This window comes from Muscardinus avellanarius (assembly GCF_963383645.1).
Source record: "Muscardinus avellanarius genome assembly, chromosome: 10".
Lineage (NCBI taxonomy): Eukaryota > Metazoa > Chordata > Mammalia > Rodentia > Gliridae > Muscardinus > Muscardinus avellanarius.
In genome coordinates, this window is record NC_137796.1 from 112914312 (window position 1) to 112926446 (window position 12135).

The following is a 12135-nucleotide window of genomic DNA, read 5'->3' on the forward strand; positions in this document are numbered from 1 at the left end:
ACTGCAGCCAGTACCACCCATTTCTCCTCTCTCCATCCGTACCAGGGATGCGACCAGGTGCTCCACCTCTGAGCTTAGTTCCAGCACTATACTTTGTTCATTATTTTGAAATAGGCTCTAAGTTGCAAAGGGCCTCACTAGCTGAGGCTGGCCATGAGCCTGCGAACCTTTGGTCTCAGCCTCCCAAGTACCGGGATTACAAGTTGACACTCCCACACCCAATTCTACGCGCTTATTTATTTATTTATTTATTTTTGTGGGTCTGGGGATGGAACCAGGGCTCTTCTACCTCTGAGCTATACACCCCTTGCCCTATTTTTTATTCTTTATTTTGAAACAGGGTTTCACTAAATGGCGGAGGGCCTCACTAAGTAGCTGAGGCTGTCTGCGAACTGCAGTCCTCCGGTCTAAGCCTCCCAAATGCTGGGATTACAAGTGTGTGCCACCACGCCTGGCTATGTGCATTTTTAAAAGCACTTAGAATTAAATCACTTATATCAGTCTTGTGACTTAGCCACGCCAGCCGCCCATGGATACACAGAGGCCCCGCGGGCCTTGCTGCCCTGGAGTTGCAGAAATCTGCCTCGTTCAGCCAGCGAGCGAAGGACTCCAGGCGCCCCTGGCCCCGTGGGGCTCCTCTGCACAGTCCACTGCTCCAGGAGCGGCTTCTGCCAAGGAGCCTGGACAGCGAAGGACGCGGTCTCAGAAAGGCCACGTCTCCCAGAGCACTTAAGTTGCTCTCAGTGTCTTTCACCTGTTTTAAGTGGGCCCCGACATGTAGCAGGCTAATCGTCTGCTGTCGTCAAGGCCCCACATCCAGGGTCGTGCTCTCCCATCTGTAGACAGAGGAGATCGCTGTGCGAGTTGGGGTGAGCCCGCCCTGTGATCCAGCGCACAGGAGAACCCCCTGCTTGCCACCCGCTCTACCGTCCCGTGTGCTGGAGCCCTGGGCTTGGTGGGCTTGACAGCGCTGCTTTGGTAGCACGCACTTCAAAGGCCGAGTCTGAGAAGGAATTCGTCCTGCGCCCTGTGGGTGCCGCCGCTCCCGCCCTGCAGGGATGTGCTTCCTGACAGTCCTGGTTCAGGCTGCTGCCGTGTGCAGCTCGGCCGTCTTCCCGCATTGGAAGCTTCCAGCTGGGCCGCAGGGGCCTCTGGTCTCCAGGACGAGGAGCCCCCACGCCGCTGTGCCTGCGTGTGGCAGGAGCGGGCTGAGTAAGGGAGAGGGTGTGTGAGGCTCCTGTGTGCCGTGCCGTGAGTGTGCACCGCGGGCTGTGGTGTCCCTCCTGGGGGACTTATGAGGGTCCTTGCTCAGAAGCCGAGCCTGCGGGACCAGGCCACTCTGCAGGGTTCTGGGCACAGTCAGGGAGGGAGGCTGGTGCTCTCCTGGGCCGGGGGAGTGTTTAGTTGTGGTGTTGTCGGGCTTGGGTGTATGTGAGCACTGACCTCGGTTGCTGCCCCCGGGGTGGGGGAGGCGGGGCTGCTGTGGAGGAGTGCTGGCGGGCTCCCTGGGCTCACACTGGCTGGGGGCTCCTTTGTGTTGATCAGACACCATGTTCATGCCCGCAAGTGTCTTGTCCGACAAGAGGCAGTGAGAGCAAGCATGGCCACCTGCAGCGCCAGGTGTGGGCACGCGTGAGACCTCAGCATCCAGCTTGGGTCTCACTGAGGCCCGGCCTAGCGAGAGCTGCCACATAGCGGTACGAGGGTGGACCTCGGTGCTTCAAGTCAGCCGCCAAGGTGGCCTCAGGTCCGTGAGTGAGTAGGGTCGTGTGCGGGCTGCGCCGGCCATCAGCTGTCTGCAGGGGAGCTGATCATCGCGAGGCCCACATGTCCTGTGCCGTGTGAGGGGCTGGCCTTCGTTGCAGGCACATGTACACTTTGGATCAGGCTGTCGTCGTATTTGGAGCGTTCTGAGGCACGCGCTCTCGGTGGTCGAGGACTCCGCGCCCTCCTGTCCTCGGACTGCTTTTCGGCTGTCACCTGGCAGGCCTTGGCTGCGAAACGCTCACTCACGTGGCTGGGGTGCTTGAGTGCCGGGGTTTTCCGTCACAGCAGCACCTCCTGGCAGCTGTTGTGAATTAAATACTCCATGTGACCCTTTACCCTGGCCGCTCTTAAATTCATGCTTTAAAAACAGCTTAATGAGGGGTTTACTGGCCCAATTGGAAGTTTTTATTCAGACCTCTGAGCGCTAGAGCGGAGCCTGCCTGCAGGAAGCGATCAGCCACTGCCTGGGCACAGTAGGTTCCAGCAGACGCGTCCAGACCCCAGCGGCCTGACGCTGCGCTCCGCACGGTCTTCGTACTCCTGTAGTTCATCCGATTCTCTGGCCAGCCCCCACGTTCAAGAAAGCAATTTCTTTTAATTAAATCATCCTCTAATCAGAAGCAGGCTTGCTGGGCAGCCATGAGATCACGCAGCTGCCAGGCTGCCACCACCGCACCACCTTCCTGGGAGCTTCTCCCATGCATCTCAGTTGGCTTCCGCTGGCCTGTCACTGGGAACTACCCTGCAGAGCCACACCCCAGGGCGCCACCTCAGCCGCAGCACACGGCACCTGCTCCGTCCTTCACAGGGCACGGCCGCTCGCGGTGTCAGGACTGCCTTGACGGCTGGCCGTGGCCCGGCACAGACGTCGCCACGCGGTGGCCGAGGGCCAGTGTCTGCCTGAACCCACGGGGACGCATGGCATCTTTTGTTCTTTTTCTCTGTTCAGTACCATCTAGCAGAAATCACTTAGCTGACCCTAGGAGAAAACACATCTTAACATCTATTTTCCTTATTCACACAGTCATTACCATTTTGCTTGTTCTGGGTTTCTTCCACTGAGTTCAGTTAGCATGTCCATTTCTCGGAAGTGGGCGTCTCTTTTTTTTGGGTGGTACTGGGATGAAACCCTTCTACCTCCAGGCTACACTCCCAGACCTATTTTATATTTTATTTGGAAACAGGGTCTCTTAAGCCAGCGCGGCTGGCTTCGAACCTGAGCGATCCTCCTGTCTCCGCCTCCCAAGCGCGGGGATGACAAGCGTGCGCCACCACGCCCGGCCTGGGCCATCTCTTTAGGCAGCAACACTGCACCACTTCCTCTCCGTATGTCTTACTTTGGTCTTGCCCCTTTGGGTGCCATCAGGAGAGATTTCCAGAAATGCTTTCTTTTACAGGATCAGTTGTGGATTGTGTTTTAGCTAAGTCAGGTGACATGAGTTTTCCTAGGAAAATATCACCGGGTGACACTCAGAAGCTCAGAGGGTGAAGTGGCCCGTGCTGATGGGGTGTGACCTGGTCTCCTCCCCCCTTGGGGCTCAGGCCCCAGGGCTTCTAGTGTCCAGCTCCAGCCCCGTGTCCAGAGGCCTCCCTTGGCCGTATGAGTGCACCAGGCCTCGGTGCATCCTGCGCCACCCACCCTTCAGCGCCCGAGACCACGCTGCAGCCGGCCACTCGTGCGTCTCCCCACCCGGTTCGTGGTGCTCACAGCCAGCGTTCAAGTGCCCCTGAGGACCCACCACTTCTGGGACCACAGGGAAAACCAGCTGAGCTCCGTCTAAGAGCCAGCCAACCTGGTGCGGCACACGCAGGGAACCGTGCCACAGGCAGACCACGAGGCAGAGCACAGGCACAGGAAGGCGCCCGTTGTGCATGCTGAGGAGGCGGTGGCAGCGCCCAGCTGTGTCTGGGCCATCTCCCCACCAGCCACGACAGGACGGCCACCAAGGCCTTTAAATCATGCTCGGGAGCATCGAAGCGCTTACAGAAGACCGCACACACAGCCGCGCTGACAGTGCCTCCCGCTGCCCCTCGTGTTGGCCAAGGTCGGGCTTGCAGGTGCAGCAAGGGGCCTGGAGCCAGGAAGCCCCTGCACTCACAGCACTCGCTCCAGGCTTGGAGCGCCGGTCAGTGGCAGCCAACAAGAGGTCTGACGAGGCCCGGCTGCTCACTGGCCAGGGCGGTCGTTCACCTGGTAGGAAGCTGCCCTGGGCTGGTATGAATGAAACAGCGCCGCCCTGCCTCAGGGACCACTCCTGCTGGTGGGAACAAGGGTCCAGCCACCACTGCTTCTAGGTCTTTCTAGAAATGTGGCCAGCCAAGACCTGGCAAATGACCCTGCTGACGACCCCTGGGCTAGGTCTGGCAGGGGAGGGGAAAGCGTAGAAAGTGACCACCGTGCTGAGCCTTGCCCCAGAGCAACCAGGCTGCCTGCTGTGTGAGCCACGGGGTCCTGGGGGGCAGGAGCACATCCAGCAGTGAAATCAAATGCACACCGGTCTCTAAACCAGAGGCCTGAGTGCTCTGCCCAAGAGTGCCGGAGACGTGAGCAGAAATCTCCATGGTGTGGGGAGAAGGAACCGATGGATTGCATAATGCTTTCGGTTCTGTGTTTCAAAAAATAAAAGTACTGGACGGGTTGAGCAGTTGCGCTGGAAAATTCTGAATGAACTGGTGAGCCCTGATGAGAGATGAAAATCTACGTACAACACAAAAGAGGCAACTAACTCTGGAAAAACAAAACGCTGGTGGAAAGATTACAGTCCGCGATTTGGCACATCAGTCAGTGGTATTGCAGAGTCACAGTGGTGTAAGGGATGGCCCCTCAGTCAGTAGAAAGCTGTGCTCGTGATGGCGCCGTCCTGAGGTGGCGGGGCGGCGTTTGGGAAGTGTGAGCACCCGTCATTTGTGATAGGGAGCGAGTGCAGAGACAGTGTCTAGTGACACCAAGAACAGCCTGTGCGAACACGCGATGTACAAATACATCTGTAAACACCAGCTTACGTGCGAGTGATACAGGAGTTTGTGTGGGGACCAGATTTGGGTGAGAAAGATAAACAGACGCTACAGCTTTTTCATAGCCATGCGCACCATCTGGCCAATCCACGTCCATGCTTCATTTTTAAGAAAAATAATCTTAAGAACAACTTCAGGCCACCTCCTAGACAGTGTAATGAGGTAGACGTTAGTAAGCAGAAGGTAACCTAGAAAATACTGAGTTGTGTGGCCTCGACGAGCATGCAGAAGCGAGGTGTCCCCTCGCCCCAAACAGTCTCACACGCAGCCTTCCGGATCTTCCCATGTCCCCAGTGCTGCTGAGCTGGCTTGGCAGACGTGGGGCCTGGTGTGCCCAGTCCCGTGTGAACACACTGGCCGGCACACCTGGAAAGCGTGGAGACAGCCAGCACACACAGCACCCTGGGCAGCCTCGCGCCTTCCGCTCATGGGCCGGCGGGCTAGTGACCCACTCCAGTGCCCTGCCAGCAGCAGTGACGGTGCCCCGGAAGAAGGCTGCGTCTCCCCGCAGACGGGCCGCACACGCAGGCCAGGCGCAGAGCGTGTGAGCTGCCAGTGTGGCTTGAGTGGGAGCCACACTTGTGGGCAGCCTGGCCAGGGAACTAGGACCCAGACCTGTGCCGTCCACTCTAGGGACACTTGGCCCTACGTGGCCACTTACATTCGGTTGAGGTAAAGTGTTCAGGTTTTGAATTTCCTCTTCGGTTACAAGCTGCATTTTGAGTGTTCAAAGGCCCACGGGGTCCTCATACTTGGGGGCCGAGTTCGCAGCCAGCCTCAGCAACTTAGGCCTTCCACGAACTAGTGAGAACCTGTTTCAAGATAAAGAATAGATAGGGCTGGGCTGCCGCTAGAGCTCAGAGTTAGAGTGCCTCTGGGTTCAACCCAGCGCCGCCAAGGCAAGGAGAAAGCAAAGGCCGCGTCCGCCCAGTGCTTCCCGCCCTCGTGGCTCTGAGGCTGGCAAGCTGCAGCCGGTTTCCACGCACAGGAAACAGAGGACAGAATGGTAATGTGCTCTGCCCTCAGCCTGATGTATGCTAAATATCTGGAATATATTAATCAAAAAAATCCCTATTGCTAAACCTAATTTCCGTTGGCGGGAAGCATTTCCGTATTCGTCCAGCAGCAGTAAAGCTGACCATGGTCATTACGGTGGGTCTCGTTCTCAGGCTAGCCGGTGACACCTGTGCAGGTCTCAGCAGGCCCCCCAGGCTCGGAAGTCGGGTTGTCATGGCAATGACGCTTTAACCGGCCCCCTGACAGGCTCCGGGATCCCAGGTTGCCACAGGGGTCACCACGAGGGCATGTAGGTTACGAGGTCGCTCCTGTGGTTTTTCAGTGCCCAAGGACATCCTTAAAACACAGACTAACCGTTGCTAAACTCTTCACGATTGGGAGCGTGCAGTTTGTGATAACTATCTGAAGCATGAAGTCTTTGACCAGCCCTTCTAGAAATATCTACGTGCTGGGAAGCGTTTTCCTGTTTACAGTCTGATCTCCAGCTTGAGTCCTTCGTTTTCCCCCGTGGCTGGCTTCTCAGCAGGCCGGGCCACCCAGCAGCAAGAGCAGCAGCGCCCACACGTGTTATCCTGTGGTGCCACGTGCCGCGAGGTCAAGGCGCTGGGACCCTGCTGTGTGGACCCTGGCTAGGGTGCCCTGGCCCAGGCACTGGGCGGGCTCCAGACGCATGGAGGAGCAGTGGGGCACCCAGCACGCCCTCCCCAGGACTGCTCAGCATGTCGGAGACGGCACCAGTCCCTGGGACATGGCAGCACTGTGTGCCGTCTCTGAGAGCCGGGGTCTGTGGCCTGGGGCGGCTCTTCAGAGTGTCCTGCAGCCCTCGGGGCTGTGGCAGCACCGAGGTGAGGCTGCCTCCGGTCACTACAGAACCGCTCCCCGGAGCGGAGCCAGGCGGCGGGGACACAGGTGTGGCCTCAGCTCCGCTTCCAAAGCGTGGTCTCCAGCACTCCAAACCTCTGGTTCAGTCTGCGTCACAGACACTGAGACCCAAACCCAGGCTCAGTGTGGCCCTGCAAGCAAGCACAGACGAGCCTGCCGGCGGATTCGACAGGAAGCAGCAGCCGTGAATCCCTGGGTCCCTGGGACATTCCGGCGAAAGGCCCCACGTGTGCGGCGCTGGGCGGAGCCTCCTGCAGCAGAGGCCTGCGCTCTGCAGAGGCTGAGCAAGGACACTCAGTCGCGGGCAGTGGGGCCGCAGCACTGCGAGTCCAGCCCGCTGGTCTGCATCCTCTGGCCATGAGTTTCTGTGGCCAACAGCCCTTCTTTTCCTTGGCAGCGATAGTGCCAAGCAAGATGTGGTATGCTATTTCACAACTTTTCATCCTAAAATATAACCCAAGAAAATTAAGGAAACTTTTAAAAGCTCCTGGCTCCCTCCAGGGCCATCATTAGAAGCCCCTGGGGTGGCAGAGGGCGGGCGGCTCGGAGCTGGAGTGACAGCCAGTCAGGAGGGAGCGCTTTGCCCCTTTCTCCCTGTTTTTAACGGCAAAGCTAATGGATTTCCCGTTCCTCACGTGGATGGTGGCTGTCACTTTTGAAGGATCCATCTGTACTATATTTAATTACTCCTTCTAAGTAACAAATGGTTTTGATGGAGCTCGTGAGACCCACTTGGCGTTTTCCTCCTACAGTGGCCATTGCGGGAACCTGTGCCTCTCAGATGTTATTTTAGATGGTGTCTCTTCTGGGTTGGAAGTGACTTGGCCTTTGACACCGTGACTCGGGCTCCGTGTGACGTTCGCCATGTCTCGTGTGTGGCAGCCCTATCTGCGCTTGGTGTCCCCCGCCCCAGGGCAGGCCTGGCACTGGAGCCACGCCACTACTGGCTGCAGTCCTGCTCCAGCTGGTCTGGACCAGCACCCTTGGGGGCCTCCCTGCCCACACCCCGCCCCGCCCTGCCGGCCTCCACTTGGTTCTGCCTGTGGCTGGCCCTGGCCGTGTCTGGTCTCAGGGATGGCCAGCACCTGGCAGCACCTCGCCCACGGTGCCCCAGGCAAGTCCACGGGCAGCAGGGTGGGCATCCAGAGCGCTGGCCAGCTCTTCCTGTTTGTCCCTCAGGCGTGTCTGGGTGTCAGGAGTGGGTCGGGCTGGGCCTGTGAGCTCAGTCCTCAGCTCTCTAATGGCAACTGCGAGTCTGTTCTGTGTTCCTTGGCACCTCAGACCGAGAAGGAAAGATGGATGCCAACACCCACTTCCCTGTTAGTGTTACTCAGTAGCAGGTGTCTTGGCGCTCGGCTGGGGATGCAGGGGCTCGGGCCCAGGACAGGCCCTGCTGCCTCAGGCGCTGGTAAGCCTGGCCGCCGTGACCCCTTGGGCTCAGAGGAGCAGACGTGGAGCCCTGAGGGGCAAAGCTTTTCTCTGGGGTCTCGAGATAGGTGTTAAGTGACATAGGACCTCAGCAGTGAGCACTGTGGGCCCCAGGAGATGAGCCCTTCGGGCCAGCGGGGGTGCTGTGTGGACACTGGGCATTTTGCGCCCTTCTCTGTCTGACGCTGGCGCTCACACTTGGTACTCCGTTGGAGATGCGGTGTTCTCCATGCGCATTCCCCACCAGCCGGGACAAGCTGGCAGAGGCATGGGTCTGGCCCTGGGCTTGCAAAGCTGGAGTGATCGCTGGCAGCAGCAGCAGAGCCAGGCATGAGCAGCATCAGGCTGCCTGCCCCTTGCAACACCCGTTCATCCTTTTAGGTCTGGGATGCTTTTATAGGCCACCGGGAAGATCATACTGGTGGCGTGAGTATCTTCTGAAACGAGGAGACACCTGCTTCTTCCCAGGTGGCCACAGCATAGGCTTGTCCCTGGGCTCCTGTGGTCTCCACAATGGCAAGTGCAGCCGCAGTCACCCAGCCCCATTGCCCCACCCGTGAAGAAGGCATGGTCCTCGTTGGAGCCTCTAGAAGCCTCTCCAAAGGCCCACGTGGTGGCCGTATGCCATGTGTGTGGCTTCACCAGGACATGGTGTGTGGGCCTACGCCCTGGCTGTAGGCCTGGCTCATGGTGTGTGGGCATCCAGGCCTTGGACTGTAGGCCTGGCACGTGGTCTGTGGGCCTCCGGGCCCTGGGCTATAGGCCTGGCACGTGGTGTGTGGGCCTCTGGGCTGTAGGCCTGGCTCATGGTGTTTGGGCCTCTGGGCTGTAGGCCTGGCACGTGGTGTGTGGGCCTCCAGGCCCTGGGCTGTAGACCTGGCACGTGGTCTGTGGGCCACTGGGCTGTAGGCCTTGCACGTGGTCTGTGGGCCACTGGGCTGTAGGCCTTGCACGTGGTCTGTGGGCCTCTGGACTGTAGACCTGGCACGTGGTGTGTGGGCCTACACCCTGGCTACAGGCCTAGCTTGTGGTGTGTGGGCCTCCACACCCTGGGCTATAGGCCTGCTTCGTGGTGTGTGACCCTCTTGGCCCTGGGCTGTAGGCCTGGCCCGTGGTCTGTGGGCCTCTGGGCTGTAAGCCTGGCACGTGGTGTGTGGGCCTCCAGGCCTTGGACTGTAGGCCTGGCATGTGGTGTATGGGCCTCTACGCCCTGGGCTGTAGGCCTGGCACGTGGTGTGTGGGCCTCCGGGCCCTGGACTGTAGGCCTGGCACATGGTGTGTGAGCCTCCGGGCCCTGGGCTGTAGGCTTGGCACGGTGGTGTGTGGACCTCTGGGCCCTGGGCTGTAGGCCTGGCTCGTGGTATGTGGGCCTCCGGGTCTTGGGCTGTAGGCCTGGCACGTGGTGTGTGGGCCTCTGAGCTCTGGGCTATAGGCCTGGCTCATGGTGTGTGGGCCTCCAGGTCTTGGGCTGTAGGCCTGGCACGTGGTGTGTAGGCCTCGAGCTCTGGGCTGTAGGCCTGGCTTGTGGTGTGTGGGTCTCCGGGCTCTGGGCTGTAGGCCTGGCACGTGGTCCTTGGGCCTCTGGGCCCTGGGCTGTAGGCTTGACTTGTGGTGTCTGGGCCTCCAGGCCCTGGGTTGTAGGCCTAGAATGTGTGTGGGCCTCCAGGGCCCGAGTTGTAGGCCTGGCTTGTGGTGTGTGGGCCTCCAGGTTCTTGGGCTGTAGGCCTGGCACGTGGCCTGTGGGCCTCTGGGCTGTAGGCCTGGCCCATGGTCTGTGGGCCTCTGGGCCCTGGGCTATAGGCCTGGCACGTGGTGTGTGGGCCTCTGAGCTCTGGGCTGTAGGCTTGGCTTGTGGTGTGTGGGCCTCCGGGCCCTGGGCTGTAGGCCTGGCATGTGGTGTGTGGGCCTCCGGGCCCTGGGCTGTAGGCCTGGCACGTGGTCCTTGGGCCTCCGGGCCCTGGGCTGTAGGCGTGGCTCATGGGGTGTGGGTCTCTGGGCCCTGGGCTGTAGGCCTGGCACATGGTATGTGGGCCTCCGGGGCCTGGGCTGTAGGCCTGGCATGTGGTCTGTGGGCCTCTGGGCCTTGGGCTGTAGGCCTGGCACATGGTGTGTGGGCCTTCCTGGCCTGGGCTGTAGGCCTGGCACGTGGTCCTTGGGCCTCCGGGCCCTGGGCTGTAGGCCTGGCACATGGTCCTTGGGCCTCCGGGCCCTGGGCTGTAGGCATGGCTCATGGGGTGTGGGCCTCCGGGCCCTGGGCTGTAGGCCTGGCACATGGTGTGTGGGCCTCCGGGGCCTGGGCTGTAGGCCTGGCACGTGGTCTGTGGGCCTCTGGGCCTTGGGCTGTAGGCCTGGCACATGGTGTGTGGGCCTTCCTGGCCTGGGCTGTAGGCCTGGCACGTGGTCTGTGGGCCTCTGAGCCCTGGGCTGTAGGCCTGGCATATGGTGTGTGGGTCTTCAGGCCCTGGGCTGTAGGCGTGGCTCATGGGGTGTGGGCCTACAGGCCCTGGGCTGTAGGCCTGGCATATGGTGTGTGGGTCTTCGGGCCCTGGGCTGTAGGCGTGGCTCATGGGGTGTGGGCCTATGGGCCCTGGGCTGTAGGCCTGGCACATGGTGTGTGGGCCTCCAGGGCCTGGGCTGTAGCCCTGGTACGTGGTCTGTGGGCCTCCGGGCCCTGGGCTGTAGGCGTGGCTCATGGGGTGTGGGCTTCCGGGCCCTGGGCTGTAGGCCTGGCACATGGTATGTGGGCCTCCGGGGCCTGGGCTGTAGGCCTGGCACGTGGTGTGTGGGCCTCTGGGCCTTGGGCTGTAGGCTTGGCAGGTGGTGTTTGGGCTTCCAGATCCTGGTTGTAGTCCTGGCACTTTGGGCTTCCGGATCCTGGTTGTAGGCCTGGCTCGTGGTGTGTGGGGCCGTGGTGTCTGGGCTACGTGGGTTTCTGGGCGTGTATTATTAGTGTGGGTATGGCGTGGCCTCTATGACTGGTAGTGGCTCTTGGTGGAAGCGGTCTGTGTTGACCCTGCTTGTCCACAGCATGTGCTTTTTGCCTCTGGTGGAGGTAAGCGCCCTTGTCCATTCCATGGGACCTGGTGTGCTGTGCAGGAGCTAGCTGCTAAACGTCCACCCGCGCTTGGCCCGGACGCCACCCCTGGCAGTGTGCTGGGTGTTTATTTTTTCTGGGGACGCATCGTCCACCACACTGAAGCAGAGAACAATGGCCTTCCTTGTGCACTCAGCACAGCTGCTGAAATTTGACAAGATCCAAGCAAAGAAAACAAGCAGGTGGGGCTGAGCGACCCTCCCCTTCCTGGGGAGGCCACCAGGCTGCAGCCAGCAGGGCAGCCTTGGCGTCCCCTGGGAAGAAGGCGAGCTCACCCTGTGAGCTAGGGCAGCGGTGGCTCCCGCCGTGGGAGCACCCAGGCCTGGCCTGGCCGTGTCTCCTCCGTCCATTCCACAGGCCACAGCCACACCCAGCCTCCTAGAGAAGGCGGCCATCTCCTGCCCTGGCGCCCGCCCCAGCACCACCTGCCACTGGCACTTAGGCGCGTCTCTGGGTTCTGCCTTTGTGCCTCAATCACTTTGACTGGTGTCACTCACACTACATGTTAAAATTCTGTTCCTCGGTTTGTGCAGAGCTAGGTAGCAATTAGGCGGGCTCCGAGCTCTGGGGAACGAGTCCCGCAAGCCGTGGGCTGCACCGCGGCTGTCAGAGCCAGCTCCACCCGCTGCTCCCTACTCGGCGCCCGCAGGGCAGCCTCCTCGTGGCCTCCTGGCTCCTGAGCTTCCTCGCCTGCCCCACGAAGAGGTTGGAGCCTGTGGTCTTCAAGTGTTCCTGCCTAGCATCCTCTGCCAAAGGCTCACCTCACGTTTGAGGTGCTTCCCTGATTTGTGGCACCTCCAGTCGTAAAATTCTACAGGTTGCGAGGTACGCCTCTTGTAAAATGCACCCAAATTTAATGCGCGTCGTTTCAAGAAAAAACTAGAGAGATTGTTACACAAAGAGCAGCGCTGTGGTTGAAAGAAGGGGTCTGA

General features: G+C 60.2%; 1 protein-coding gene across 1 annotated transcript in view; it reads left to right on the plus strand.

Moving 5' to 3' along the window:
• LMF1 (lipase maturation factor 1) overlaps window positions 1-12135 on the plus strand; it is a gene marked incomplete at both ends in the record, with an annotated part of 62869 nt that overhangs the window by 12140 nt on the left and 38594 nt on the right.